Here is a 27,673-nt window from a genome sequence, read left to right as displayed (position 1 = left end):
GAACACACAATTGTACAGGAATCGATCGCAAGTTATACCACACAACTGATGCAACGCGAGAGAACAATGGAAAAAAATGGTTAAATGCGTGACAATGGCTAATACCTGCTGGTTTCCATCAAGTATTTTGCTCCTACCGTAGGAAGCTGGTCATTTTTGATTCCATAGACAAAAGTTACTCCTGTACCATTCAATAAACTGCTACATTAATTGTCTGTTCATTTCTCTACCTATCTCCCCACTTTGTTTCACGGCTGAAAGAGGTGCAAATGTAAAAAGTAGTTCTGTGATACACACAGGCGTCCCGCAGCTGTTTCGCGAAACATTAAAAGTAACTTAACAGCAAGTGTTGTCAAAACGGAGAATATTTTTGGGCGCATGAATACTGATCAGTCAATATTACCAGCACTGACAACACGCCAATTCTCACCTTCAGACGGTCTGTATATTGGCGCATTGTTAATACACTGACAATAGTACTGGACCTGTGGAGAGCCCCTTAAGAAATTCACTGAATGCATGAGGGAGCACACAAGCTTATCCGATCGTTGTGGCTTGGAGGGAGTCGTGTGAAGTTAGCACCCATTTTTCTTGAAAGTTACAGTTATTTCATAGTTATTGATAGACGTGCCATAGTTCTAGATTTCTTTGTACAAAATTTGGATAGTTCTGCAGAATTTAACTAAGAAAACAACAATACTAGAAAAAATTTTCGTATCGAAAACATTCTTCGTCAATTTCCGCAAAATGTAAATTTTTACAACAGTTCTGAGGACAGTTCGGAACAAAACTCCAAGAGTTCTGTCGAAAACCCTAATAACACTTTTTTGTGCAGCTAATAGCTTACAAGATAATTGCAACTTAAGGAGAAGATCTTTTTGCTTACTGTGCAGTTGGTACCCCTTTTTTCAGAAACGTATATTTTTTTCAGAGTTCTTGATGGATATGCCATAGTTCGATAGTTCTTTGTGCAAAATTTGAATAGTCCTGCAGAGTTTAGCGAAGAAAACAACAATGCTCGAAAAAAGTTTCGTATCGAAACCTTTCTTTGTTAATTTTCGCAAAAAGTAATTTCTTACAACAGTTTTGAGGACAGTTCTGGACATAACACCAAGAGTTCTATCAAAAATCGTAATAAAATCTTTTTGTGGCGACGATAGTTTATACGATAATTTCTTTAATGTTAGGCCCACTTTCTCCACAAAAAAAAAATAATCCGTACAAAAGTTTTGATGAACAGTTCTCTATATCAGCCCATGTTTTCTATCGTCAATCATAATAACATTTTTTTGTGATGATAACAGTATGTAAGACAATTGAGTAATTGTGGGGCTCACTTACTCTGCAAGAAAAAAATATATCTATTCGTAGAAAATTTCTGATGACACCTCTGGATAGCATTGTAGGAGTTACATCGAAAATGCTAGTAACATATTTTGTGCAGGTCATTGTTTATGAAGTAACTGCATTTAATAAGGAATGCTTATGAGGATTTCCCGTGAAGTTTGAATTCCTTTTGTGGTGTCACCGCTAGACACCACACTTGCTAGGTGGTAGCTTTAAATCGGCCGCGGTCCATTAGTACATGTCGGACCCGCGTGTCGCCACTGTGTGATCGCAGACCGAGCGCCACCACACGGCAGGTCTAGAGAGACGTACGAGCACTCGTCCCAGTTGTACGGACGACATTGCTAGCGACTACACGTACGAAGCCTTTCTCTCAATTGCCGAGAGACAGTTAGAATAGCCTTCAGCTAAGTCCATGGCTACGACCTAGCAAGGCGCATTAACCATATCTGGAGAGAGTCTCACTTGTATTATCAAGAGAAATGTACCACAATGAATTAAAGTTAAGTATACGAGAAGCTCCGTTCTTTTCTTTATAGCTTTCATCACGTACCCTGTTTCAGACTTAACGCCAGTCGGCGTGTGTGTACGCGTGCCTTTCGGTTACCCGTCACTGTGGACTGGCTGCCTTGTCAGTCCACTACATTGGCGACGAGTGTAAACGTGTTCTTTCTACTTTGCACTAATTTGCTTGTGTCATGGCTTCGCCACATTCTCCAGATGTACTGTCCGAATTTTATCGCTTGCAGAATCAGCAGACGCAGGCGTTATTGGATGCCCTTGGACAGCTCGTCCAGGGTCAACGTGCACTGCAAACCGATGCGGCCGCCGCCGCTTCATCGCTACCGCAGCCACAACAGGCAGTTGCACCACCGTTTCGTCTGTATAAAGCGGACGTAGAGTCTTGGACGGAATGGTCACGACAATTTGGATTTCATCTCGCCGCCTACAGAATTCAAGGTAATGAGCGGCAGCCGTTTTTGCTTTCGTGTGTAGGTGTGTCCACCTACCGTGTGATAGTGAAATTGTTTCCCCGGCGCGACGTAGCAACTCTGTCATACGAAGAAATTTTGTCTGCTTTAGATGCCTATTTCAAGGAAACAGTCAATGTCGTTGCAAAAAGCTATACGTTCTTTCGTACAAAACGTACGGCCGGTCAAACTAATCGGGAGTGGGTTGCAACACTGCACGGCCTTACTAGGGATTGTGCTTTTGAGTGTGAATGTGGACTCCCTTATTCAGATACTATGGTGCGTGATGCAATTGCACAGAACGTTTCAGATGTTTGTATACGGGAACAGATTTTGAAACTAGTTAATCCCTCCCTTCAACAAGTGATGGAGTATTCAACATCTGACATCCGCGCCGTTTTCGCCTCAGTCAAACGGTGCCGCTGAACGATTGGTCCGGACTTTCAAGTCACAGATGTTGAAGTTGAAAGAGTCGCATTCTCGGGAGGACGCATTGTTGCTCTTTTTGTCCTCGTATCACTCTCAGCCCCGCGATGGTCGCTCGCCGGCTGAGTTGCTCCATGGTCGTCCTCATCGAACCTTGATGTCTTTGCTGCATCCGCCGCCTCAGGTTCCTGTGCAGCGGCAGACTCCTGCTTTTGCTCCAGGCGACGTTGTATTCTATCGCAACTATCGAGGTTCTCGGCGTTGGCTCGCAGGGCGCATTCTTCGCTGCCTCGGCCGCGCTATGTATCTGGTTTTGGGGGCCTCTGGTGAGGTGTGTCGGCATCTCAATCAGCTGCGCCTCTGTCGTCGCCTGGGTTCTGTCGCTCCCCGTCTGCTTTCAGCGACGGTGCCGTCCGGTCGGCGCCCTGGGGACCCATCTACTGGCTCGCCTCATCCCCAGGTGTTACCGACGATGCCTTCCATTTTGCCCCATGGCGTCGCGCCGCCGCCGCAGCCGCAGCCGCCGCAGCCACCGCCGGCGCTGCCCGCAGTGGACACTTCGCTGCAGCTGCCAAGCGCCTCCCTGGGTCACGCGCAGCCGTCCGCTTCCCGTGACCAGCTGTCCTCCACCATGGAACACTTGCCCGCTCCGGACCACATGGCGTCATCACGCGTTGGATACCCCGACGCAATGGAGGTCGACCCTTCGGCCCCTCCTGTCTCATTACGGGCGCATACACCGCATGTTGACGTGCACCCTGGACTAGGTTTCCAGGCGTTTCCTAGCTCCCCTCGGACCGAATGGCCGGATGCGGGTGGCACAGCCTCGCCTGTTGTTAGGCTCCCCACCTCATCGCATACGTCAACATGGGGTCCTCCCCACGGCGGGCGGAAGCCTTATAACACGACTGTTCGCCGATTTGCGGGGGAGGAATGTGGTGTCACCGCTAGACACCACACTTGCTAGGTGGTAGCTTTAAATCGGCCGCGGTCCATTAGTATATGTCGGACCCGCGTGTCGCCACTGTGTGATCGCAGACCGAGCGCCACCACACGGCAGGTCTAGAGAGACGTACGAGCACTCGTCCCAGTTGTACGGACGACATTGCTAGCGACTACACGTACGAAGCCTTTCTCTCAATTGCCGAGAGACAGTTAGAATAGCCTTCAGCTAAGTCCATGGCTACGACCTAGCAAGGCGCATTAACCATATCTGGAGAGAGTCTCACTTGTATTATCAAGAGAAATGTACCACAATGAATTAAAGTTAAGTATACGAGAAGCTCCGTTCTTTTCTTTATAGCTTTCATCACGTATCCTGTTTCAGACTTAACGCCAGTCGGCGTGTGTGTACGCGTGCCTTTCGGTTACCCGTCACTGTGGACTGGCTGCCTTGTCAGTCCACTACACGTTTTACGAGAAATATACATTTTTTTCATACTTCTTGATATGTATGCAATAGTTCTAGAGTTCCTTGCTCAAAACACGTAGAATTTCGGGAACAAAACAATAACTCGGCAAAATTTTGGTATAGTAAAAAATTATTTATCAGTCTGGAAAAAAATAAATTAGTATAACAGCCCTGTTGGCAGTTCTGGATAGCACCCAAAGAGTTGTATTGAAAATGTTAAGAACATTTTTGTGGAGATAATAGTTTATGCGATAATTGTTTTAATCTGATATTCACTTTCTCTACGAAAACAGAATTCGTAGAACAGTTCTGATGACAGTTCTGAATAGCATTCACAGAGTTCTACCGAAAACACCCTTAATATTTTTTGTGGTGGTAACACTATATCAGATAATTACTTTAATGTTGGACTCACTTTTGTTATGTAAATCTGATAAATTCGTACAAAAGGTACCAGAGGTACAATGAGCTGTGGTGGGAGAGCTGTTGGCGTGGTTACTATGCAACTTACTTGATGGGCCCCAACGCTGACAGAGCTTCACGTATCGGCCACTTGGCATTAGTATTCCTTGTTTGCTTACAATTCGCCTTTGTTGATATCGCACCCAAAATTCAATTTCTGAAGTGATCTTTTAACATAGAACAATTTTAATAGATCGATGCGATTGTAATCATTGTATATACCACTTTAGGATGGCAAAGGATGATTGATTCTTTATGTCAATGCTTACCTTAGTATAATATAGGTTAATGAATTACATAGCAGTTCGAAAAAGCTCATTCTCTTACAAAAATACGTCATATATCCGAAATGACTAGTAACAAATCCGCGAAAAGCATATCAGTTTCACCAAATTAAGAAAAAAAAGTAAAAAAATGTTTTACGTCAGTTTCGTGGACGTATCCTTGCTAGGCAGATGTAATTGCTTTACAAGTTTCTCTAAAATTTTAGTAATTATATTTGTTGGTCCTACAGAACTACACTTTGAGCATTCAAATGACCTACATATCGCCAGAAACCTCTTTGTTACTCCTAATTTCTCGTAGACTGAGACTGACTCTCACATTAACGTATCTTGCTTCTCTGATTTATCTCGTCTGAACATAGTTACTTGTTGTACCGGTACGGTGCAGGACTCACCTGACAAAAAACTTCTCGGTCCATGGTTCTGATCGTCAGTAAGTTAACATGTGGCCAGTCGGCCCTTTTTTCAACCATTCTCACACCCATTTCGTTTGTTTTATCTGTCATTCACTGCTTACAAGCTCTAGCTAATGTAACTGCAACACACACGAATCCTTTTCGGTGTTCGACAGCTTAGGCTGTAAGACTAGGGTGTCAACTGACGATTTTTGTCAGTATTTTTGATGATGTGAGGTCACTTCAGTATATTGAAACTTTGACAAGCTAGTATTATCAATAAATATTGAGCATGCACAGGCCTCCAACAGTTGGCGATACTATGCCGCCTGCATCTAGTTTTAAAAAAACTTGCACCATCAAGGTAAGAGTGTACGATAGTAAGTTCGAAAGTATACCAGAAATTTCAATTAGAACATGACTAAACAATGTACAACAACGAATTGATGAAGTTCATAAGCAGCTACGAATGAGTTTCCTTAATTTATTTATAATAACAGAATATGGTGAGTGGCGAAAGAAAATAAACAAGAGAATGAAAATGATTTGGGGCTGCTGACCTGTAAAGTCAGGGGGCTTCCGAAACTGAGCTTCACACCTGTCCGGAACAGAAGGTTTGAGAGCAGTGCAAATAGGAGGTTGACTTTTACTTTTAGCATCGAGATATCGCGGTGTTCGTTAAATGCGGGAACAAGAAAAAAAAATTACATTGGGTCAGGGACCAGGCTGGGTTGTGGACGTAATGAGGCGTGTTGGACGTGGGTTGATGGTGAAGCCAGGAAGATGGATTACATGAGGTACCGCACATCGAACGAGAAAGTTCCACGCTGCATTTGAGGAAATAAGACACTCTTTACATTTGAACACAAAGCGAGTCGTAACTAATTCAAAGTTTGTCGCAATAATCTAACAAACAGTATAACGCATTACACAGTGAAGCTACTACAGTGCATCTTAGGTACAGACAAGAAGAGTCTGAACCCTTCAAAAATTCATACGTGTTCCACCTTTCCATGATACTCCCATAACGTCAAGCTATTTTTTTTTTTTTTTTTTACTTTATTGTCATTTTAAAGCCTATACAATAGGCAGGCTGGCAGCAGCACACTACGCTGCTCTTCAGCCAAAGAAGACATAAGCATAAAAAACAGGAGAAAAACAGAAAAGTCACAAAATGGTGGGCGATAAAACAGGAGACACAGAAAGACAAACACGGAGCAGTTCACACTTGACGGTAAACCACACTGCAAACTGTTGAGACGACGCACAAACACTGAAGAAGACGATGGCACTGGTGAACAACGGAGTGTGACGGTGAAACACTGAACACTAAACACGACGGCACACACAAGACACTGATGGCGGCGATCTCCGGCGCGCGAAAGTCCACGTAGCGTGTGCGAGTCCGGGGACCTGCCAAGAGGGGAACGGGGGTGAGGTGGGGGAGAGGGGAGAAAAGGACGCCAATGGCGGAGGAGACGGGGGCAGGAGGGAGAGGGACAGGGGAGGGGAGGCCCGGGGGAGGAGGGGAGAGAAAAGGAGGGGGGAGGGAAAAAGGGAGAGAAGGGAGGGAGGGTGCCCTGAGGAGCATGCACAGGAGGAGGGTGGGAGGATCAAAGTTGGTAGGAGGGGTAGATGGAGGGGAGGAGGACATCATCAGGGAGGGGGAGCTGGCGGAAGCCACCTTGGGAGAGGGTAAGGAGGGTGGAGAGATGGAGACCGGGTGGGACATGGGAGTACAGGCGCGGCAGCGGGCGGGGGTGGGAGAGGATCGGGGAGACGAGCGGGTGAGGAGGATCGAGTTTACGGGAGGTGTAGAGGATGCGTATGCGTTCGAGGAAGAGGAGGAGGTGGGGGAAGGGGATAAGATCATACAGGATCCGCGTGGGGGAGGGGAGACGGATGCGATAGGCAAGGCGGAGAGCATGGCGTTCAAGGATTTGGAGGGATTTATAAAAGGAAGGGGGGGCGGAGATCCAGGCGGGATGGGCGTAACAGAGGATAGGGCGGATGAGGGACTTATAGGTGTGGAGGATGGTGGAGGGGTCCAGACCCCACGTACGGCCGGAAAGGAGTTTGAGGAGACGGAGTCGGGAACGTGCCTTGGCTTGGATTGTCTGGAGATGGGGAGTCCAGGAGAGGCGACGGTCGAGGGTGACGCCAAGGTACTTAAGGGTGGGGGTGAGAGCGATGGGACGGCCATAAACGGTGAGATAGAAATCAAGGAGGCGGAAGGAAGGGGTGGTTTTGCCTACAATGATCGCCTGGGTTTTGGAAGGATTGACCGTGAGCAACCACTGGTTGCACCAAGCGGTGAACCGGTCAAGATGGGATTGGAGAAGGTGTTGGGAGCGTTGCAGGGTGGGGGCAAGGGCAAGGAAGGCGGTGTCATCGGCAAACTGGAGAAGGTGGACGGGGGGTGACGGCGGCGGCATGTCCGCCGTGTACAACAAGTACAGAAGGGGGGAGAGGACGGAGCCTTGGGGCACACCGGCGGAGGGGAAAAAGGTGTAGGAATCGGCGTTATGGATGGTGACATGGGAAGGACGGCGGGAGAGAAAGGAACCGATCAGACGAACGTAGTTAATGGGAAGGGCGAAGGTTTGGAGCTTGAAGAGGAGACCGGAATGCCATACGCGGTCATATGCGCGTTCGAGGTCAAGAGAGAGGAAGATTGCAGAGCGACGGGAATTGAGCTGTTCGGAAAGGAGATGAGTGAGGTGAAGGAGAAGATCGTCGGAAGAGAAGGACGGCCGAAAGCCACACTGGGTAACGGGGAGGAGGCGGTGCCGGCGGAGATGCTGGTGGATGCGGCGGGTGAGGATAGATTCCAGGACCTTGCTGAAGACCGAGGTAAGGCTGATGGGACGGTAGGAGGAGACGGCGGACGGCGGTTTGCCAGGTTTGAGGAACATGAGGATACGAGAGGTTTTCCACAGGTCGGGGTAGTAACCAGTGGACAGGACTACATTGTAGAGCCTGGCCAGGGTGGAGAGGAAAGAGACAGGAGCTTCACGAAGGTGACGGTAGGTGACACGATCGTGACCAGGAGCGGTGTTGCGTTTGGTGCGGAGTGTAGTAATGAGATCCTGTGTAGTGATGGGGGCATTAAGTTCCGTGTGTGGAATGTTGTCCAAGTACTGGAAACCAGGAGCGAGGGGAGGGACAGAGGTGTCAGTTCGATCGCGGATATCTGGGAAGAGGGAGTAATCGAACCGGGGATCATCAGGGATGGAAAACACATCGGACAGGTAGGAGGCAAAGTGGTTGGCCTTACTAAGGGCGTCAGGGAAGGGGTGGTCATCGTGGAGAAGAGGATAGTAGGGGGAGGGCTTAGTTCCGGTAAGGCGACGGAAGGCGGTCCAGAACTTGGACGAGTTTATAGGGAGGGTAGCATTTAAACGGGTGCATGTCTGTCGCCAGTCCCGGCGTTTCTTAGCCGCGAGCAAATTTCGAATGTGTCGCTGTAGTTGCCGGTGGCGTCGTAGGGTGTCCGGGTCACGCGTGCGGAGGAAGGCACGGTAGAGACGACGGGATTCACGGAGGAGGAGGACGGCCTGTGGCGGCAAGGTAGGACGGTGGGGGTGGATGGCAACAGTGGGGACGTGGGCCTCCACGGCCTCAGACAAGGTCTGCTGGAGAAAGGAGGCGGCATGGGAGACATCATCGGGACGGCGGTAGGCGAGAGGGTGGCTATCGACCTGAGTGGAGAGGGTATCCCGGTAGGCATTCCAGTTGGCACGGGAATAGTCATGGATGTACTTGGGGGAGGGTCATGACGAGGGTCGGGGCGGGGGCGACGACCGTCTGAAACGGTGAGGAGGACAGGGAGATGGTCACTACCAATAGGCTCCAGGACATCCACCGTAATGCGACCAAGGAGGTTGGGGGAGGAGAGAATAACATCGGGAGTGGAACTGGATTCGGGGCGGGTGTGCTGGGGGATGGGGATGAGGTCGCCTTGAAGGGAGGAGAGGAACCGATGCCACCGCTGTAACTGGGCAGCGGAGCGACTATGGATGTTGAGGTCGGCGGCGATCACATAGGAGGAGAAGGTACGGTCGATGTGGGAGAGGAAGTCGAAAGGAAGAGGGGCGTTGGGGCGGACATAGATGGTGGCACAGGTAACGGTAAGGCCGGGGAAGAAGAGACTAAGGATCAGGTGTTCGGTGGGGTCGGGAAGGAGAGGTTGGAGCCGAACGGGGATCTGGCGGTGGTGGCCAATGGCAACTCCGCCACGCGCAACTGGGAGGGGATTATCGGATCGGTGGAGGAGATAGGGGGAGGTGTGGAGGGAGTGGTGGGGTTGGAGGAAGGTTTCATTGAGGAGGAAGGCATCCACACGGTGGGTAGCAAGGGTGTGCAGGAAGAGGTTCTTGTTGGCGGGAAGGGAGCGGATATTGTTGAACAGGATACGATGCTGTCGCGCCATGATAAGGATTTAGACGAGGGTGTCAAGGCGGGAGAAGGTGAAATGGGCCTGGTTATGGGAATAGGTGGCGTACATTTTAAGGTGGAAGATGGAACGGGCGGCGAGGGAGATCTGTTGGAGGGTGTGGGGGCGCTGAAAGGGATGGACGTTTTGGAGGACAATGGTGAGGAACCTGATGATGTCCTCAGCAGTGGGGGGGGGGGACGAAGGGAATTGCCAGGAGGGGTGGGGGCGTCCAGGGGACGGACAGGTACGGTGAGTTCAGGGGTGGTGGGAGGGGGTCGGGCTTTACACTTTTGGGAGTAGGTAGGGTGGGGGAGGCAACGTCAAGCTAGCAATTTTACACACATAATAAACACATTAGCAAGAACGTTGCTGGGTGTGAAGTACATTCTTCACAATTTGACCATAGATATGGATAGTTCCTCCAATTTCCTGAAGCAACTGGAAATGAATAATTGATATCGGTAAGGACATCTTTCTTATTTTCAGCATTTTCCTGCTGAACAGCTTATTGCGAGATCCAGTACACAGCCGTTACGTCCTGCACTGTTGCTCGACGTTGCCGACAGATGTCAGCTTGAAACGCTGTCGGGAAAACATGGCGATCATTTTATCCCCGTCTCTTGTCGCCGTCTGCAGTTAGTGACTACCTGTAATCCAGTCACATAGTATTTGCAGCCACATTGACTGTGTGTAGTGTGTTAACTTTTAAGAACCCGTTACCAATAAAACAATTTGTGAAACTGTACTACGTTAAGCAAAAATTTGACGGTGTTTAGAGCTAACTGTCGTTTTCGTCGAACAAAGATCGCTTTGGAGTGCTTCTGCGAAATTGTGTTAGACAGAGAGTGTGACAGAATGGCGGACGTTGTTTGTATCGGTGTTTCGCCGCATACGGTTAGGGAAAAATAGTTTTATTACGATTTATCTAACTGTGCCACAGTGTCGGCCACTGGAGCATTCGATTTGTAGTGAAAAAAAAAATCGTTCGTTAGCACCAAAAGTAGTAGTACAGACGTCGGTATAGGACACTTTCCAAGTGAAAACCAAGTTAAAAAAATTACCTAATCTTTTTCACTTGAAAAACTGATGGAATGGAACAAAATAAGTGAAAACCAAGTGAAAAATTTTCCACATTAAATTTTAAAACATTTAGCTCAAAACTGGTCGCCTCTTTCAACCTGCATCTTTTCGGCCAAAAGATGGCGGACCCTTTTTTGCGGTAACTTTTTTGCGAAATCTTAGTCAATTTACGGCAAAAGTGGTCGCATTCCTGAACCCGCATCTTTTCGCTCAAAACAAACCGAACACTTGTTTGTGAGCGCTTTTTTGTGAAATTTCGGTGACTTTAAGAAAGATCAGCGATGTGGGACAAACCCGCATCTTTCCGGTCAAAAGATAGTGTTTTTGGAAGTATTTATGGATGGCCAGGGTGATGGTGCGAGTGTCGAGGAACTGCCCGTTTCACTTCCTTTCATACTTCTGTGACTCCTGTCGCCTGTGGGCACTGCCTGCGATCATGGACACCACCTCTACCACCATCATGTACACCGCCCCTTCACCTGCCCCCACTTTAACATCGTGGAGTGCTTCCTCTGGGATTAACACATCTCATCCACCTCCCCTACACACAGTCTCCTCTCCTACTATCTCCTCCTCGTCCCTGTATCCCCACCTGTATGTCGCTCCTTCCCCTACCCCTGCCCCCGCTCCTGCCCCTGGTCCTGCCCTCCCTCCCACTACTGTCGCCCACCGAGACGCTTTTCCCCAATCCCCGCCCACCCCCTACAACTACGCATGCTTCCCTCGCCCGAGTAACCACCCACCACTCCACAGTCAACACCACAGAGCACCCCATGCTCTTACCTCATAAGAGGGTGCTGCCTTCCACCACCTCCACATCCATCCAATCTCACATCCCTCCTCCCAGGCCACATCCACCAAAAAATCTTCCAAGCGCCCATAACTTCAGCCTTGCCAACCCTGATCGAAAATTCTTCAATGCCCACACCCTCACTCTTGAAATCCGGACGTTCAACCCCAGTGTACCCATTACCCAACTCATCACTCGCAGAGACTCTCTTCTCATCAATTCCTTCCATACTGACCTCCTCCGGCTCTTTCCCTGCATGTCCTTTGGCCCCCATGCATCCATCACTACTTTCCTTGCAGTCCCTTCTCCTCGTCTGACCCAACCCCATCGTCGTCCGCCAACCTTTACCGCAGTGATCATAAAACTCTGCCCTGTGGTCATGGAGGCTGACGCGTTAGCAGAACTGAATGACCACCCTGCCCTGGAAATCCACTCGGCCCACCGTATTTACAATTCCTCTGGCCCTACCTTCTTCATGTGTATACTTACAGAGTCTGCCTGGTCATGATGACATCACCTGCCGCCATCTCAAGGAATCCCCCCCCCCCCAAATCCTTCCTGGCTGCCCTTGCTACACTGTAAAATGTGCTCCCCCGATCTGTAGAAGACCCCGTGTCCTGCTGTTCCTTAAACCCAACAAATTCGCCTCTGATACTTGTGCGTATCATCCCACCTGCCTCACCTCCATGTTCAGTAAGATCTTTGAGACCATCCTCCCCCATCGTGTTCAACAACCATCTTAACCAGCACCACCTCCTTCCCCTTACCCAGTCTGGTTTCTGGCCTTCATTTTCAGCTGACAACCAGTTACTTAAGCTTACCAGTCTTCTTTCCCATTGTTCCACTATCTTTGTTTCCCTTGACCTACAGAATGCCTTCAACCGTGTCTGGCATCCCGGTCTCCTCTTTAAATTCCAGACCTATGCTCTCCCTGTCAACTTCATCCAACTCATTGCTTCCTTCCTCTCCCGTCCTCCCTCCTATGTCACTATCCACAATTCCAACTCGCATACTTTCCATCCCTCTGCCGGCATGCCTAAAGGCTCCGTCCTTTCCCATCTCCTCTATCTTATGTACACTGCTGATATGTCCAAACCTGCCCCGCTTGTTCATCTCCTCCAGTTTGCTGATGACACCGCCTTCCTAGCCCTTTATCCTACACTTCAATGGTACCAACATACCCTCCAAAACCACCTTCGCCAATTCACCGCTTGGTGCAACTAGTGGTTCCTCTGTATCAACCCCTCAAAGACCCAGGCGATCATCATAGTCCACATCATCTGCTCCTCCTATCTTCATGACATCTGCCTCACCATTTATGGCCGTCCTATCCACCTCACTCCTACCTTCAAGTACCTTGGCCTCCCCTTCGACCGCTATCTCACCTGGACTTTCTATCTTCTTACCATCCAACACAAAGGTCACAACGGACTCCACCTCCGGAAACTCCTGTCCGGCCAGACACGAGGTCTGCATCCTTCCACCATCCTTCACACCTACAAATCCTTGATCTGCCCCATCTTTGTTATGCCAGTATTGCTTGGATTTCTGCCCCTCCCAGGTTCTATGAGGCCCACCAAATCCTCGAACGCCATGCACTCCGCCTCGCCTATCGCATCCGCCTTCTGTCCCCCACGTGAATTCCCTATGACCTCATCCCCTTCCCCCACCTTCTCCTTTTCGTTGAACACATCCGAACCCTGTATATTATCCACCGCATTGATCCCCCTCACCCCCTGGTGTCTCCCTTCCTCCTCACCCCAAGGCCAAAAAATTTGTAGAACAGTTCTGAATAGAATCCACAGAGTTCTACCGAAAACTATAATAATATTTTTTGAGACAGTAACATTACATCAGATAATTACTTTAATGTGAGACGCACTTTTGTTATGTAAAATTAATAAATTGGTAGAAAAGGTCTGATGGCATTTCTTAATAGGACCCTAAGAGTTCTACTGAAAACTGTAATAACGTTTTTTTGTGGGGATAACAGTTAATGAGTTAATATCATTTACAAGAGACTCACTTAGACTACATTATCATAAATTGGCACAACCCTTTTGTTGAAAGTTCTGGATAGTACCGAAAGAGTTCTTTTAAAAGCCCACACAACATTTTTATGGTGCCAATAGTCCATGAAATAGATTGCATGTTCACTCTGCAGTGGGTGTGCACTGATGTGAGACTTGCTGGCAGATAAAAACCGTGTGCCGGATCGGGTCTCTAACCCCAGGCTGTCACGAAGAAATATCTTGATAATAGCCTTTCTTCCAGGAATGCTACTTCTGCAACTTTGGTAGGACGACTTCTGTGATGTTCAGAAACCAGGAGATGAGGTACCACCAGAAGTACAGCTGTGATGTATTCTCACTGTTATTTTGGAATTATGTGAGACATAAAAAATGCTACAATGTGCAGTGCAGTACACAAAAGCTCTTTTATCTGGACTATTTGGGACGGGATGTAATTCGGATTACCGAAAATCCTTATAATCCGGAAATATTCTACTAAATACAAAAAGTCTAAATGTTCAGCACTGTACAAACGCCGGTACAGCTTCCTAACGCTGACTATAGTGGGTGGAAGCGTGGGATGTGCATGCTTAGATGATTCAAAGAGAGAAGGCTCGTCAGTGCAAAACAAACAGATGGCTGAGAGAGCGAATCCTTTCACACGCTCCACTAACCAGATGGTGTCACACCTGTCGAGAAGCGCACCACAGGTACAATGAGCTATGGTGGGAGAGCTGTTGGCGTGGTTACTATGCAACTTACTTGATGGGCCCCAATACACCGTTATATTAATGTACAATACTTGAGAAACTATGTCATTCACACACTCTGAGCTCCTAAATCACTCGGTACTAGGCTAAATTACCAGCCTACTGATAAGCAGCCTATGTACCCCACTGACTACGTATCTTCGTGTTTCAAGAAAAAAAAGACCAAGGGACACAATATATGAATCCCGATAAATCGGAAATATACATAATATTTCTATACACTGTAAAAATTTTTGACTCTCGCTGTAGTCTAACTCATCAAACGTCTACACTTGCTTTCTAACTATAACAAATGTTGGCAACAATATTAACGATAGCAATTTCAAATTTAGTCGTTACACGCAGCACATGTTTTTCTGTATCGTAGAGTCTGGTGGCATATTTTTAGCCGTTAGTGGTCCTGGATGCAATGAGAGCTCAAAAAATTGCTTTTTTACGTAATAAAATTTTTCTGGTTCTTCCTGATTCTAAAAATATACACTTCGTGTACAGTACCTCGTCATTCTCGCGCTTAAATGTTATTTTGTTTAATTTGGGCGCCGCAATTTCCGTAGATACTCGTTTATGTAATATCTTTGAAGAACCTGTCGTCTGTCGTAAGTGCAGGAAAAATGTTTACATGACAGAAAACAAAATCACAATGCGTTTCAACAGTTGAATTTGGGAACACGTGTCAAAATCTGTTTTTGTTGGCATTTCAGGTTTTCACATTGGTGGAATGGATGACATAATATGTTTTAATGATGGAGTAAAAAGCAGATTAAAAACATTTAGCAGACCAGGCATCACAACTAGGAACAACATGAAAATTGTGCTGCTATGAGCTGACAGGCAACATGGCACAGAAATCGAAAAAGCTGTTGAAACCATGAAAAAGGAGTCCATAATAGCAAAGAAAAGAAGTAAAACTAAAGAAAATGAAGAGGACAAGAAAGGAATCAACAAAACTATGGAGCAGGAATGGTTTGAAATGTCGTCATTGATAAGAAAATGACATACAAATCTTTAGTTTCAGTTTTCTGTAATCAACGTGTTTGCATACAGAGATATTGTCACCGGTATCTCATCCACTATTAAAACTACTTAAACAAAGTTATGGATGAATAATAATATAGTGCCTGCCTACATACTGAACCACATTATTCAACAATGGATTAAATATTTTAAGTTTGAGTATGTCATATTATGTTCTTAAATTATTAGGAGAAAAAGTTGACTCTTAAAATACATTTTGTTTAAAGTAATCAAAACATGAAACTGGTAAGTATTACTGGTTTACTGTTACAACAAGGTAATAATTCGAAGAATAAAATTGGATTTTTTTATCTTTTATTTGGAATGGTGTGTAAGTATATTGAATCTAAAATAACAATTACATATAATTCAATATGTAAGAAAAACATCAATATTCACTGCACAATGTATTCCACAGATTTACAATATTTTTCATCTAGAGCTCACAATATACTAATTGTTTGATGAAAGTTTCACTCCTGAATCTATTGATAGTCGGCATTATTAACTTTCGAAGTACCAGCAACAACTACAGGCCGTGACGTACAGGTCCCCTTAACAGCTCTTCTTCAGGAAACACTAAAACACAGAAGGACATACATACGTAGGGAATTCAGTAGTAAATAAGCATTGAATAGAAAAGAAGGTACAATAAATATATATGTGAAATTTAGAGCATAAAATGCTCATATTCTAGTGACTGAAACAGGAAGATTGTGGTTCTAGAATCAAAGACACTAAGAATTAACGTAAGAGCTGTACTTAATTTGCTTGAGGACCAATTTGGGAAAAGTGCCAAATTAATGTCTATGAATTTCTTAGTGGAATTCCAGTTTGGGCAATCATCTACGTAGTTTTTCTAGCTCAATGTGACAATGATTACATTTTGAAGTGTTATCAGCATTGCACTCTCCACCATTTTATTGTTACAGGTCTCTAGGTTTTCTTCTGTTTTCGAAAAACAGGACGAAATTTCAAAGATATCCCTAGTGAAGTATGACTCGCGATAGTCTTTTGTGAAATGAAATATCTCTTTAGAGTCCAAATTCGGCAGGAAAGTATGTTCTGAAGAGCGCTGAAAACACACACTATCACTCTTGAATGAGAGACTGTTCCGCAATCATAACAAGTGAGCTTGAAAGAGGAGAAAATCTGTATTCAAAACTATTAAAACTTGTGTGTGTCTCATTGCAACTTCATGTTGGGTCTCAATTTGTAAGGTATTGTTCAGTGTGGTCTCAGAATTATCGAGTAGAAGATTGCGTTTGGCGTTTGTGTATATTCAGCTTCTTATTTATTCTTTCCAGATCTCTTCTTCATGGTAAGGCAGTGATGCTTCAGTTGTTTTGTGCTTCAGAGATTACTTTGAATCTTGTTTTTCCATCATAAGTGGCGTTAACAGTTTTGTTTCCTCACGCAGGCAGTTCAAATGTTGAAAAATGAATTTGTCTACTCGTAAAGGTAGCTTGTCAAAGCCCATTGTCTTTAATTTTGAAAACTGTCCTTCAGTCGCTGCTGACGAACGAATACATAAATGAAAATGGAAAGAGATAGTCATCCTTAGTCTGATTCACGATGACTTCAGCTTCATTGTAGATACGTTTTGCCCTATCAATCCACGCATTTGCAGTAGATTCCTTAGAGTTCAAAATTGACTCCAAAAGATGGTCATAATTGTTTTCAGTATCATCAGTTTTGTAGTCATCATCTTTCGTTTCGTCAATTTATAAATGACATGGACTACCTCTGATAATGTTATCAAGGTGGCGCTGATGTTCCATTGATGAATGTTCTTGACCACACTCATCAATACCAAGATGTTCGCACAATACAACAACCAAAAGTGAGCGCAAAGCAGTTTAGATATCATGAAAATCGGTCCTCATGTAAATAAGGGCCAAAACGCGAAGATCAAGTTGTTTTGTTTGTGATTTACCTCCTGAGAAGCATTTACATCTTGATATCATGACCATAAAACGGTTTAAATCTATTCTCAAATAACATGAGGGTAGAATTACTCCATTGTGCAAAACAATATGAATAAAACACCTATTCAAATAATCTGTTAAATCTGAGCAATTGGCTATTGCTCAAGAAATGGCAACGAACAAAGTCTTACCAAAATCAGTTACCATGATTTTTGGTCTAGGAGCTCCAGATCTGACGATTTCCATAAAGAAAAATGACAAGAAATATGCCTCATGCCTACAGGATATCATCTGATAAATTGGGCAACTGATTTATGATCGATTGACGATATTTGGATCTTTACTAGTGACGTTTACTTTGCGGATGCACATGTACTTATACAGGTATATGTACTTTGACTTAATTTCTATATAGTCAGCCCTGTTTGACAGATCCCCAAATCGTGAAATAAAGCGAAATGCAACGTCACCTGTAGCATCTACTGAATCGTATACACTGCTATTGATTTGATGACAATATTTGTGCAACAGACTTTGATATATACAGAAGAGTGGATCCAATCCTGATATATACAGAAGAGTGGATCCAATCCGATTGCGTGAATTTTGTCCCAATGGGTTGTACGTTTCGCGATTTGCAGGTTTTCAACAGACTTACTAGTTGTTATACCAAATCCTTTGGTTCTTTCCTCTTCTTTAGCCTTCCTCAAGACATCAGCATTTGGTAAATTTGGAGGAATCATGTCTCCGAAAGACATATTTTTCGCTTCATCATTTCGCCAAAGAGCTGCAGGCATGCTGTTATCAACCAATTTAGCAGCTACCTGTTGTCTTCTTTTCAGGTGATTACTATCGTCTGAAAAGTTTGAAAGTCTGCAGTTTAGAATAATATCGTTGATCTTTTTTGGCTTCTTCATAGCAATCCCTTCGAAAGTGGCTCCGCATTCTGCACCTTTGATCTTCAATAAGTACTTTTAACTTGAACTTTCACACACTTTCGCGTATTTGAAAGAAAAGGCACATGGAATTTTGTGATTTTCATAAATATTATCAGCCATCAAATCGATTCACTTCCCTATTACCAGTCTTGAAGGCTTTCCAAGTTTCCTGTTTGTTGATTTTGTGATAGACCATTTTTCTGCTGACAGTAGTAGGTCAAACTGCTTTGTCATGTCCTTGTTTCACGAAGAACCAAAAACATTCCACGACTCATCTTTGCTGTCGTTGTCTTTTTCTTCATCGAAACATTCCAACCTGAAGGTGTTTCTAACAAAAGTAAGAACATGACAATCTTCTTTAATTGTTGTGTAAATATGTTTCGAAGACATTTCCGAGCCGATGTCGGCCATGGTATCGGACAGTTTTTGGAAGACCGGGTGAGACAGAGTGAATTGAAAGCCTCTATCATCGATCACTTTAAATTCCTCCATGCTGAGAAGACGTTTCAATTCTGGTAGATTGTACTTTTTTATGGGTAATACAGTTCATAAATATCACTTACACAACAACACCGACTGCACAACAGGCACCGACTGCACAAGAGCTCTGACTGAAGGAGCATAATGATTATTCGCGTGAGTATGAGTAGCATCGTTGCGTATACTCATTAGGGGCAGATCAAGGAGCGAAATGCAGCGCTGGCGGGCGGCTTCAGACGACGGGGCGCGCGCATCCCAAAAAGTGCAGCTGCTGTCATTAGCTTTGATGCTACTGTGAGAAGCTTTGATGCTACCACTTTTGTAACTGCTATGCGGACGTCACTTGCCGATTGCTTAAAAGCGGCAGTTCATGTGTTCATTGTTTCTAGTTGTAGTGCCACAACTTTTGCATTGTTGCTGTGTGTTGTTTATTATTTTTTGGTCTCGAGAGGTCTCAGGGACGTATCATAGTTTTTATTATGCTTCCATCGGGCGCATCTTTTCGGTTTGATACACGTCGAAATTTTCTGTAAATTATTTTTCAACAGTTGGCAGTATTGCCGCCTTCTTGTTAATAGCTTCCTTTCTCTATATGATTTTCGTTGTTGTATGGTTCAGTATCGATGCAAGTGCTCTGTTGATGAGATATGAGCTGACTGCAAATTTTTATCCACTACGCCCTTTCATATTTCATTTCAACAATTAATTTATTTGTTTATCAACGTAGTAAGTAGTACAAAGCTAATCCAGAATGTAAAATGCGCTTACATTCTTTTTGAACTGTTTAATCGTCAGTGTCCGCTGTCTGAACGTCAAATATCAAATTAAAACACTGCGCCTGATTCAGGGTGCGATTTGTGCTTTTACCAGTGGGGGGGGATGTCTTCGGGGGTTATTAGAACTATATATGTTACTAGCTTGGACCGTGGCGTTATGCATGGTTAAGCAGCTATTTATAAATAGATGTTAATGCCGAAACTCACTATTCACGCGTACGCACTATCAGAAAAGCCATCCCTTGTTATATCTTTAAAAGTACATTATAGGTAAAGTTTATTTACAAAATCCTCTACATACAGGTATATGAGGAGAATTCAAAAAGTAGAGGCACATTTGTGAAAAGCTGTACTTATTCTGCTGATAGAAAATTGAAACATATTAATAGTAAGACTTATTAATAACTTTCAGTGTTCGGCTCCACAAATTTAAATTATATGTAAAGTTTTACTCCAGTGCATGGGAAATAAACATCCCAGGTTGGGATGCATAAACTAAAACAAATGTTATTTGGATTTCCGATAGAACTCTTGGAGTTCAGAACTGTCCTCAGAACTGTTTATGAATTTACATTTTGCGCAAATTGACAAGAATGGTTTCGATACGTAAATTTTTTCGAGTATTGTTGTTTTCTTCGTTAAACTCTGAGGAACTATTCAAATTTTGTACAAAGAAAGCTAGAACTATGGCACATCTATCACGAACTATGAAAAAATGTATATTTCTCGAAAACAGGGTGCTATCGTCACACAACTTTTGGAGCGGCAAGCGAGGAGAAACTCGTGTGAGAACGCAATGAGTCCGCTCTGCAGTTCCTGCCTGCCCTCTGTCGACGGCAGTCGGTACTACTCGGCCGCGGCAGCTCGCCACCACCACCAGCTGCTGCTCTCTGGCGACGCCGCTCGACACTATGTGGAGCCAGCCGGGTGTAGAATTCCTGCCTGTGTTGTCTGCGCGCCTGACACGCTACAGCTGAATGCGACGACCGCACTGACGCCATTAAGCGAAAGATTTCTTTTCCTTCGCTTTATCATCGTAACAATACATTAGCGGGAGAAGACTCACCCCGAACCAGCTGATCCGAAAACAGCAACTTATGTAGCACTGTATGATGTAAAGTACTCATTGGTGCAGCGAATTTCATTGAGTGAAAAGAAGAAATACCTGACATAATCTTATGTGATGCAGGCGCCTTCAGGGGCTCTCACACGTCTAGTAATACTGTCAAACCGTCAATATACTGACCGCCTGAGAGCCCGTACACTGATGAGCTGTATTGATGGCCTTCAAAATATTCTCGGTATTGTTAATTCATAATAAACGTGTGAGGTTAAGTGTTGGCGGTTTGACAATATTCTCTGTTCAGATGTTGACAGAGATTCACGTATTGCCCACTCGGCATTAGTTTTCTTTGTTTGCTATCAATTCGCCTTTGTTCATATCACACATAACATTCAATATTTGAATTGATCTATTAACATAGAACATTTTTAATAGACCGAAGCGATTGTAATCACTGTATATACCACTTTAGGATGGTCAACAGATGATTGATTCTCTATGTCAATGCTTACCTTAGTATAGTATCGGTTGATGAATTACATAGCAGTTCGAAAAAGACCTTTCTCTTACAAAAATACGTCATATATCTGAAATGACTCGTAAGAAATCCACGAAAAGAATATCAGTTTCGCCAAATTATTAATCAACGTAAAAAAAAATGTTTTATGTCTGTTGCCTGGACGTACCCTTGCTGGGCAGATATAATTGCTTCACAAGCTTCCCTAAAATTTTAGTAATTATGTTTGCTGGTACTACAGAACTAGCATTCTAATGACCTACATGTCATCAGAAATCTCTTTGTTACTCGTAATTTCTCGTCAACTGAGACTGACTCTCTCGTTAACGTAGGTTGCTTCTCTAATTTATCTCGTCTCAACATTAGGAACTTGTTGTATCTGTATGGTGCAGGACTCACCAGAGACAAAACTTCTGGGTCCATGGTTCTGATTATCTGTAAGTTAACACGGGGACAGTCGGTCCTTTTTTTCAACCATTCCCACACCCATTTCGTCTTTTTAATCTGTCATCCATTGCTTGCAAGCTGTAGGTAATATAACTGCAACACATACTCTTCCTTTCCCATGTTTGACATCTTAGCTTGTAAAACCAGGCTGTCAACTGAGGATTTTTGTCGGTATTATTGATTATGTGAGGTCACTTCAGTATATTGCAGGTTTGACAAACTATTATTATCAATGTTTGACATCTTAGCTTGTAAAACCAGGCTGTCAACTGAGGATTTTTATCGGTATTATTGATTATGTGAGGTCACTTCAGTATATTGCAGGTTTGACAAACTATTATTATCAATAAATATTGAGCACGCGCAGGCCCCTAACAGTTGGCTACACTATGCTGTCGGCGTCTAGTTTAAAAAAACTAGAGTACACTAAGAGTGTACGATAGTAAGTTCCAAAGTATACCCGAAATTCAGTTAGAACATGACTAAAGTAACGTACAACAACGAATTGATGAAGTTAATAACTTGCTACGAATGTGTCTTATTTATAATAACTGAAGATGATGAGTTGCAAAAGAAAATAAACAAGAGATTGAAAATGATTTGGGGCTGCAGACCTGTAGAGTAAGGGAGCTTCCGAAACTACAAAGAGATTCCTCACTGTACCCGAAGAAATATAACACACTTCTCACATGAACTTCGGACGAGCTCGTTGGATTGCATCAATAGGTTCGGTTAAACATTGTCCGAACCTTTCAAAAATTGGGTTATGAAACACGTATGTTGTGCGGCAGCCCGCCTACACAACCAAAGTTTCAATTTGCCACATATAATAAACACATTAGCAAGAATGTTGCTGGGTGTGAAGTACATTCCTTACAAGATGGCCATAGATATGGACATTTAGTCAAATTTTCTGAAGTAACTGGAAACAAGTAATTGATATCGGTAAGGACATCGTTCTTATTTACAGCATTTTCCTGCTGAACAGCTTATTGCGAGATCCAGTACACAGCCGTTCGGTCCTGCACTGTTGCTCGACGTCGCCGACAGATGTCAGCTCGAAACGCTGTCGGGGATAACATGGCGATCATTTTATCCGTGTCTCCTGTCGCCGTCTGCAGTTCGTGACTACCTGTAATCCAGTCACATACTATTTTCAGCCACATTGATTGTGTGTAGTGTGTTAACTTTTAAGAACCCGTTCCGAAAAAACAATTTGTGAAACTGTACCACGTTAACCAAAAATTTGACGGTGTATAGAGCTAACTGCCGTTTTCGTCACAGGCGTCTAAAGCTAGCGAAATGAGGGATGCTCAACTACCGGACCTACCGATAGATGGCTCTACCAGCTGATTACTGTCGTCTGTATTGCCTGCCATATTCGAACTTGGCAATAAGTTTCTCTCGGTCTGTACGGTGTATAAGGAATTATGGATTATCGAAATGGTGATTTCTTGTTCCGCTTTCAATTGTACGAAGCGGTGGAGTAAGGAGAGTGACTTACCATTTCACAGGTAATAGGACTACGGATGCAATGCGATAAAAATACAGACTTAGTGCGTTTGCTAATTCGATGTTTTTGACCAGGTTTCCTCTAAAGCACCCAGAGCTACTAAATACGTGGATTACTTCCGTGAAGCGGAAAGATTTTAATCCTACGTCTTGCAGTTACTTTGCGGAAACCATTTCCGACAAGATGATTACGTAGTGAACCCTGGAACGTGGAAGAAACGTCTCAAACCCGAAGCAGTGCCATCAGTTTTTGACTTTCCGACACATTTGATGCCACCAAATAAACAGCCACGACGACATGTTGTTACGATTTTGAGTGCCAACGATGATTCTCCATTTGAGGTAGCTAATTAATTTCCTTGCTATGTGTGTGCTTTTTACTTTTGTGAATTTATTTCGTACGCTACGTAGATCTAAGCAATGTTGTAATACAGGTCCATATTTTTGTTTTTAGCGTTCTGTCATGGAATCCGTGCTCGATTTTCCCATTGCAGACGCTACTGATTGCGGGGAGAATGTTGTCAATGAGAATTCTTCCGTGGAAAGCATGTCCCACTTATCCAATGCAGAAGCTGTGAATTGTGTCGAAAACGTTAGTATAAGGATGTTTTCACACCCCCATCGTTTTCTTATAATATTTTTTCATCAAGCCTTATTTCAATCATATATAACGAAATTATTTCTTTATTTCAGAGTGCAGTTGGTTCTTCAGTAATTGATTGTGGTATACAGTCGAAAGTAGAAATGGAAGACATGGCGACCGAAACTTGCATTATATTTCTTTTTTCCTCAGACATTGTGCACTAATTAAAACGTAAACTGAAGTGTGTCCGTGAAAAACTTCGAAGAAGGAAGTGTTTTCCATTGATGACATCATAAGTTCATTGAAGGAGAAGGGGCATCTTCCTGAGAAGTTACATCAATCATCAGAAAGGAACACAAGTGGAATTAGTGTGCATTGTAGTGAACACCTCTCTCTCGTCAAAGGGTAATAGATACACAACAAATGTGAAAATGTTTGCTATGACTGTGTACTTTTATTCACCAGCAGCATATGAATACCAGCAAAAATTAATGCCTCTGCCCCATACATCATTGATTTCCAAATGGGTGGCAAGTGTAGACTGTGATCCTGGCTTCTTAAAAGATGTTTTCAAGTACATTGATTTGAACCCAATTGTAAGGGACCAGTTCAGCGATTCATGTCTAATTGTAGACAGTATGGGAATTAGGAAGCAAGTAGTTTGGGACCAAGGAACTAAGCAATACACAGGTTTTTTAGACTTTGGTGGGGAAGTGCCTCAGTCAAAAGAAGTAATAGAGGCATCTGAGGCTCTGGTTTTCATGCTTGTCTCTATTAAAGGCAAATTTAAATGCCCGATTGCATATTTCTTTATCAATGGTGTACAGGCAAATAATCAGGCCACACTGATAAAATCTGCTTTAGAGAGGCTGCATAGTTCTGGCATTAGGGTTTGGTGTGTTACATGTGATGGCTGTAAGGTAAATATAAGCACTTTACGTTCACTTGGCTGTACTTTAAATTTTTCCAAGGGTGATTTTAAAAGCTACTTTCCTCACCGTGTGGAAAAATACAATGTTTATTGTATCCTGGGCATGTATATAATTAAGTTTGCCAGAAATGCTCTAGCAGAAGTATCTGCTATTGAGTCTCCAACTGGCATTATTAGATGGCATTTCATTGAGAAATTGAACAAGGTACAACAAGAAGAAGGTATGACATTTGCCAACAATCAGGACAACGTATAAGTAGTGTAAATAGAAAAATGAATGTTTCATTAGCTGCACAGACTTTTGAGTTCTAGCGTGGCAGATAGTATATAGTTTTTGAGGAGGGTTGGTGATCCAAATCTTATAGGAAGTGAAGCAACAGTAGAATTTTTGTATTATATTAATAGGATTTTTGATATTCTGAACTCCAGAAATCCATTAGGTAAAGGGTATAAGAGCCCCCTGAGACTTGACAACAAATCTTATTGGCTTGGTATATTCAGAGACACTGAAAATTATATCAAAAGCTTAAAAATCATTGGTGTTCCATTGCTGCTCCATGCAAGAAATACTTTTGCTTTTGGGATAATTTTCAGTATCCAATCAGTCAGGCACATAGCTCTGGCAATTATGCTTCGTGTTGAATCTCCTCTGAAGTATTTGCTAACTTATAAACTGTCACAAAACCACATAGAGCTTTTTTTTTTCCAGCATTCAGTCCAGAGGTGGTTGGAACAACATTACAAATGCATACCAGTTCAAATGTGCCATGAGAAAGTTGCTCTTGAGTAACCGTGTCACTGCAATGAATGGGAATTGCTCAAATTTTAATGTGTGTTGTTTGCCACCTGTTTATGATTTTCATGCAAGAAAGCATGTAGTTCAAAATGGTTGAAATGGCTCTGAGCATTATGGGACTTAACATCTAAAGTCATCAGTCTCCTGAACTTAGAACTACTTAAACCTAACTAACCTAAGGACATCACACAACACCCAGTCATCACGAGACAGAGAAAATCCCTGACCCCGCCGGGAATCGAACCCGGGATCCCTGGGCCCGGGAAGTGAGAACGCTACAGCACGACCACGAGCTGCGGACAAAGCATGCAGTAGAAAGTGATGAAAGTGCTGCAGAAAATGAAGTAGAGAAGTGGTGTGCAATTCTTGATGATAAGTTTAAGTTCTCATTTTTCAAGCAAAACATACTCTATTATATTGCAGGGTATGTGTCATTGCGCCTTTCAAGGCAGATCACATGCAAAGACTGTCTTCACATACTGAAGCCATCAGTAGTTAAATCTGCATTAGAATGTATTTATCTCTATGCTTTTCCCAATATGGCCAATAAAAATGCATTTGTAAATTTTGTTAACTGGGGAAAATTGGTTAAAACAAGTGACTGCGTGTACTCTGTTGTAGAATACTCAGAAACTGTTTCAGATGTTTGTGATTGCTGGGGATATGCGACAGAAATATATACAGGCCAAGATTTTGCATTGTGTTAAAATTAAATTTGTAGATTACCCATCTCCTGCTCCTGCTCTTGGTCATGATTACCATTATGAAATTGGGATTGAGGACTTACATCAGACTCAACTTGTTTGTAAGATTGCCCTGTACTCCTGTACACACTTAAAAACATATGGAGAAAAAAGCCTGCTGAGAAAATTTTAAACAACAAATCAAGTATAAGGCAGAAGTTAAATAAACTCATATTGTTTAATCATGTATAGTGCTCACATTGGAAAAGATTATGTATTGGTACATTTCTTGCAGATGGGTGTGACATTTTGACAGACTTTTTAAAACTATTTTGTCCATAGATTTGTTGTTGTATAATGATGAACTTCAAAGGATGAATCAAATTGAAGTAAAATTAACTCTTTACATCCTATGTAGATATTGTAACAAAATTATAATTGTTTATTATATAAGCTTATTTTAAGATGTTTGGTGTTACAAAACATGAACTTGCATTAAAAACAGGTAATTTGTGTGAAATTAATGAAAAAAAAAAGTTCTGAGACTTATTTGACAGATAGCTTTCAGTGTGAGAAAATATTTCCCTCAATAACTATGTTAACTTGAATTTTTCACTTTAAGAAAACAGTTTAATCACAGAATGGGTGTGATCTAATGGAGTATGCAGTGGCCCTATGTTTCAAACAGTAATGTTTGTGGATACTCTGCAACATAAGAGCAATAAAATTGTTACTCTCTTAATTCTTGTTTTAATACTTCCTAGAATGAACACATTATTCCAATTGATCGTAAGCATTCTTATTACTTTAGAACCATTCTAGAATAAGGGGGCCTGATTCAGGCAAAACCTAATTTTCTGAATTTTGTCTTTATTTTGCTAGGAGGTCTTTCTATTATATTTTCCTGTGTTGAGGGAGGGGGGAGGGGAAGAGAATGCAAATAATCATATAGAATTATCTTTCTAGCACTACAAAGTACTGAATATAGTGATTACAGTTACACTTGGAAATCTAGGAAATTTCAAAAAATGGTTCAAATGGCTCTGAGCACTTTGGGACTTAACATCTATGGTCATTAGTCCCCTAGAACTTAGAACTACTTAAACCTAACTAACCTAAGGACATCACACAACACCCAGTCATCACGAGGCAGAGAAAATCCCTGACCCCGCCGGGAACCGAACCCGGGCGCGAGAAGCGAGAACGCTACCACACGACCACAAGCTGCGGATTAGGAAATTTCAGTATTCATGTTACATGCCTAATTTTCATCAACATTTACCTTAATTATACAGTTACACTTTTTGCTGATTTGAACTGTGTACTACATGTTAAAAAGATTTTGTTTGGTCATGGTAATAACAGCATTTCATTTTTTTAGGTTATATGTCACATATGGAACTGAAATTATCAAGTTACGATGACAAAGGAAGGAATTAACATTAAGGAATCTTACTTCACAGAAATTATGTAACAATGGTTACACTTTTTGCAAGTAACATAAACCATTTAGCTTTCCATTAAGAGTGAAAGCAGTTGCTCGAGTCACATAAAGAACAAAGTTTCCCATAGGGAACTAAGGTATTTTACGTTTGAGTTATTGCAGACCCAAAGTATTG

At 43.3% G+C, this 27,673-nt stretch overlaps 2 long non-coding RNA genes across 2 annotated transcripts in view; both read left to right on the top strand.

Annotated features, from left to right (window-relative positions):
* The window catches only part of LOC126213555 (uncharacterized), a 136,141-nt gene that overhangs the window by 96,593 nt on the left and 11,875 nt on the right, over positions 1 to 27,673 (top strand). The window lies entirely within an intron of this gene.
* On the top strand, positions 22,948 to 27,534 carry LOC126213553 (uncharacterized). The gene is made up of 5 exons (XR_007541256.1): positions 22,948 to 23,063; positions 23,137 to 23,403; positions 23,516 to 23,653; positions 23,755 to 24,049; positions 27,436 to 27,534. It is a non-coding gene; the product is annotated as an uncharacterized LOC126213553 (long non-coding RNA).

The sequence above is a fragment of the Schistocerca nitens genome, chromosome 11, assembly GCF_023898315.1.
Source record: "Schistocerca nitens isolate TAMUIC-IGC-003100 chromosome 11, iqSchNite1.1, whole genome shotgun sequence".
In the NCBI taxonomy this organism is placed as follows: domain Eukaryota; kingdom Metazoa; phylum Arthropoda; class Insecta; order Orthoptera; family Acrididae; genus Schistocerca; species Schistocerca nitens.
This window is presented reverse-complemented; position numbering and strand designations above follow the sequence as displayed.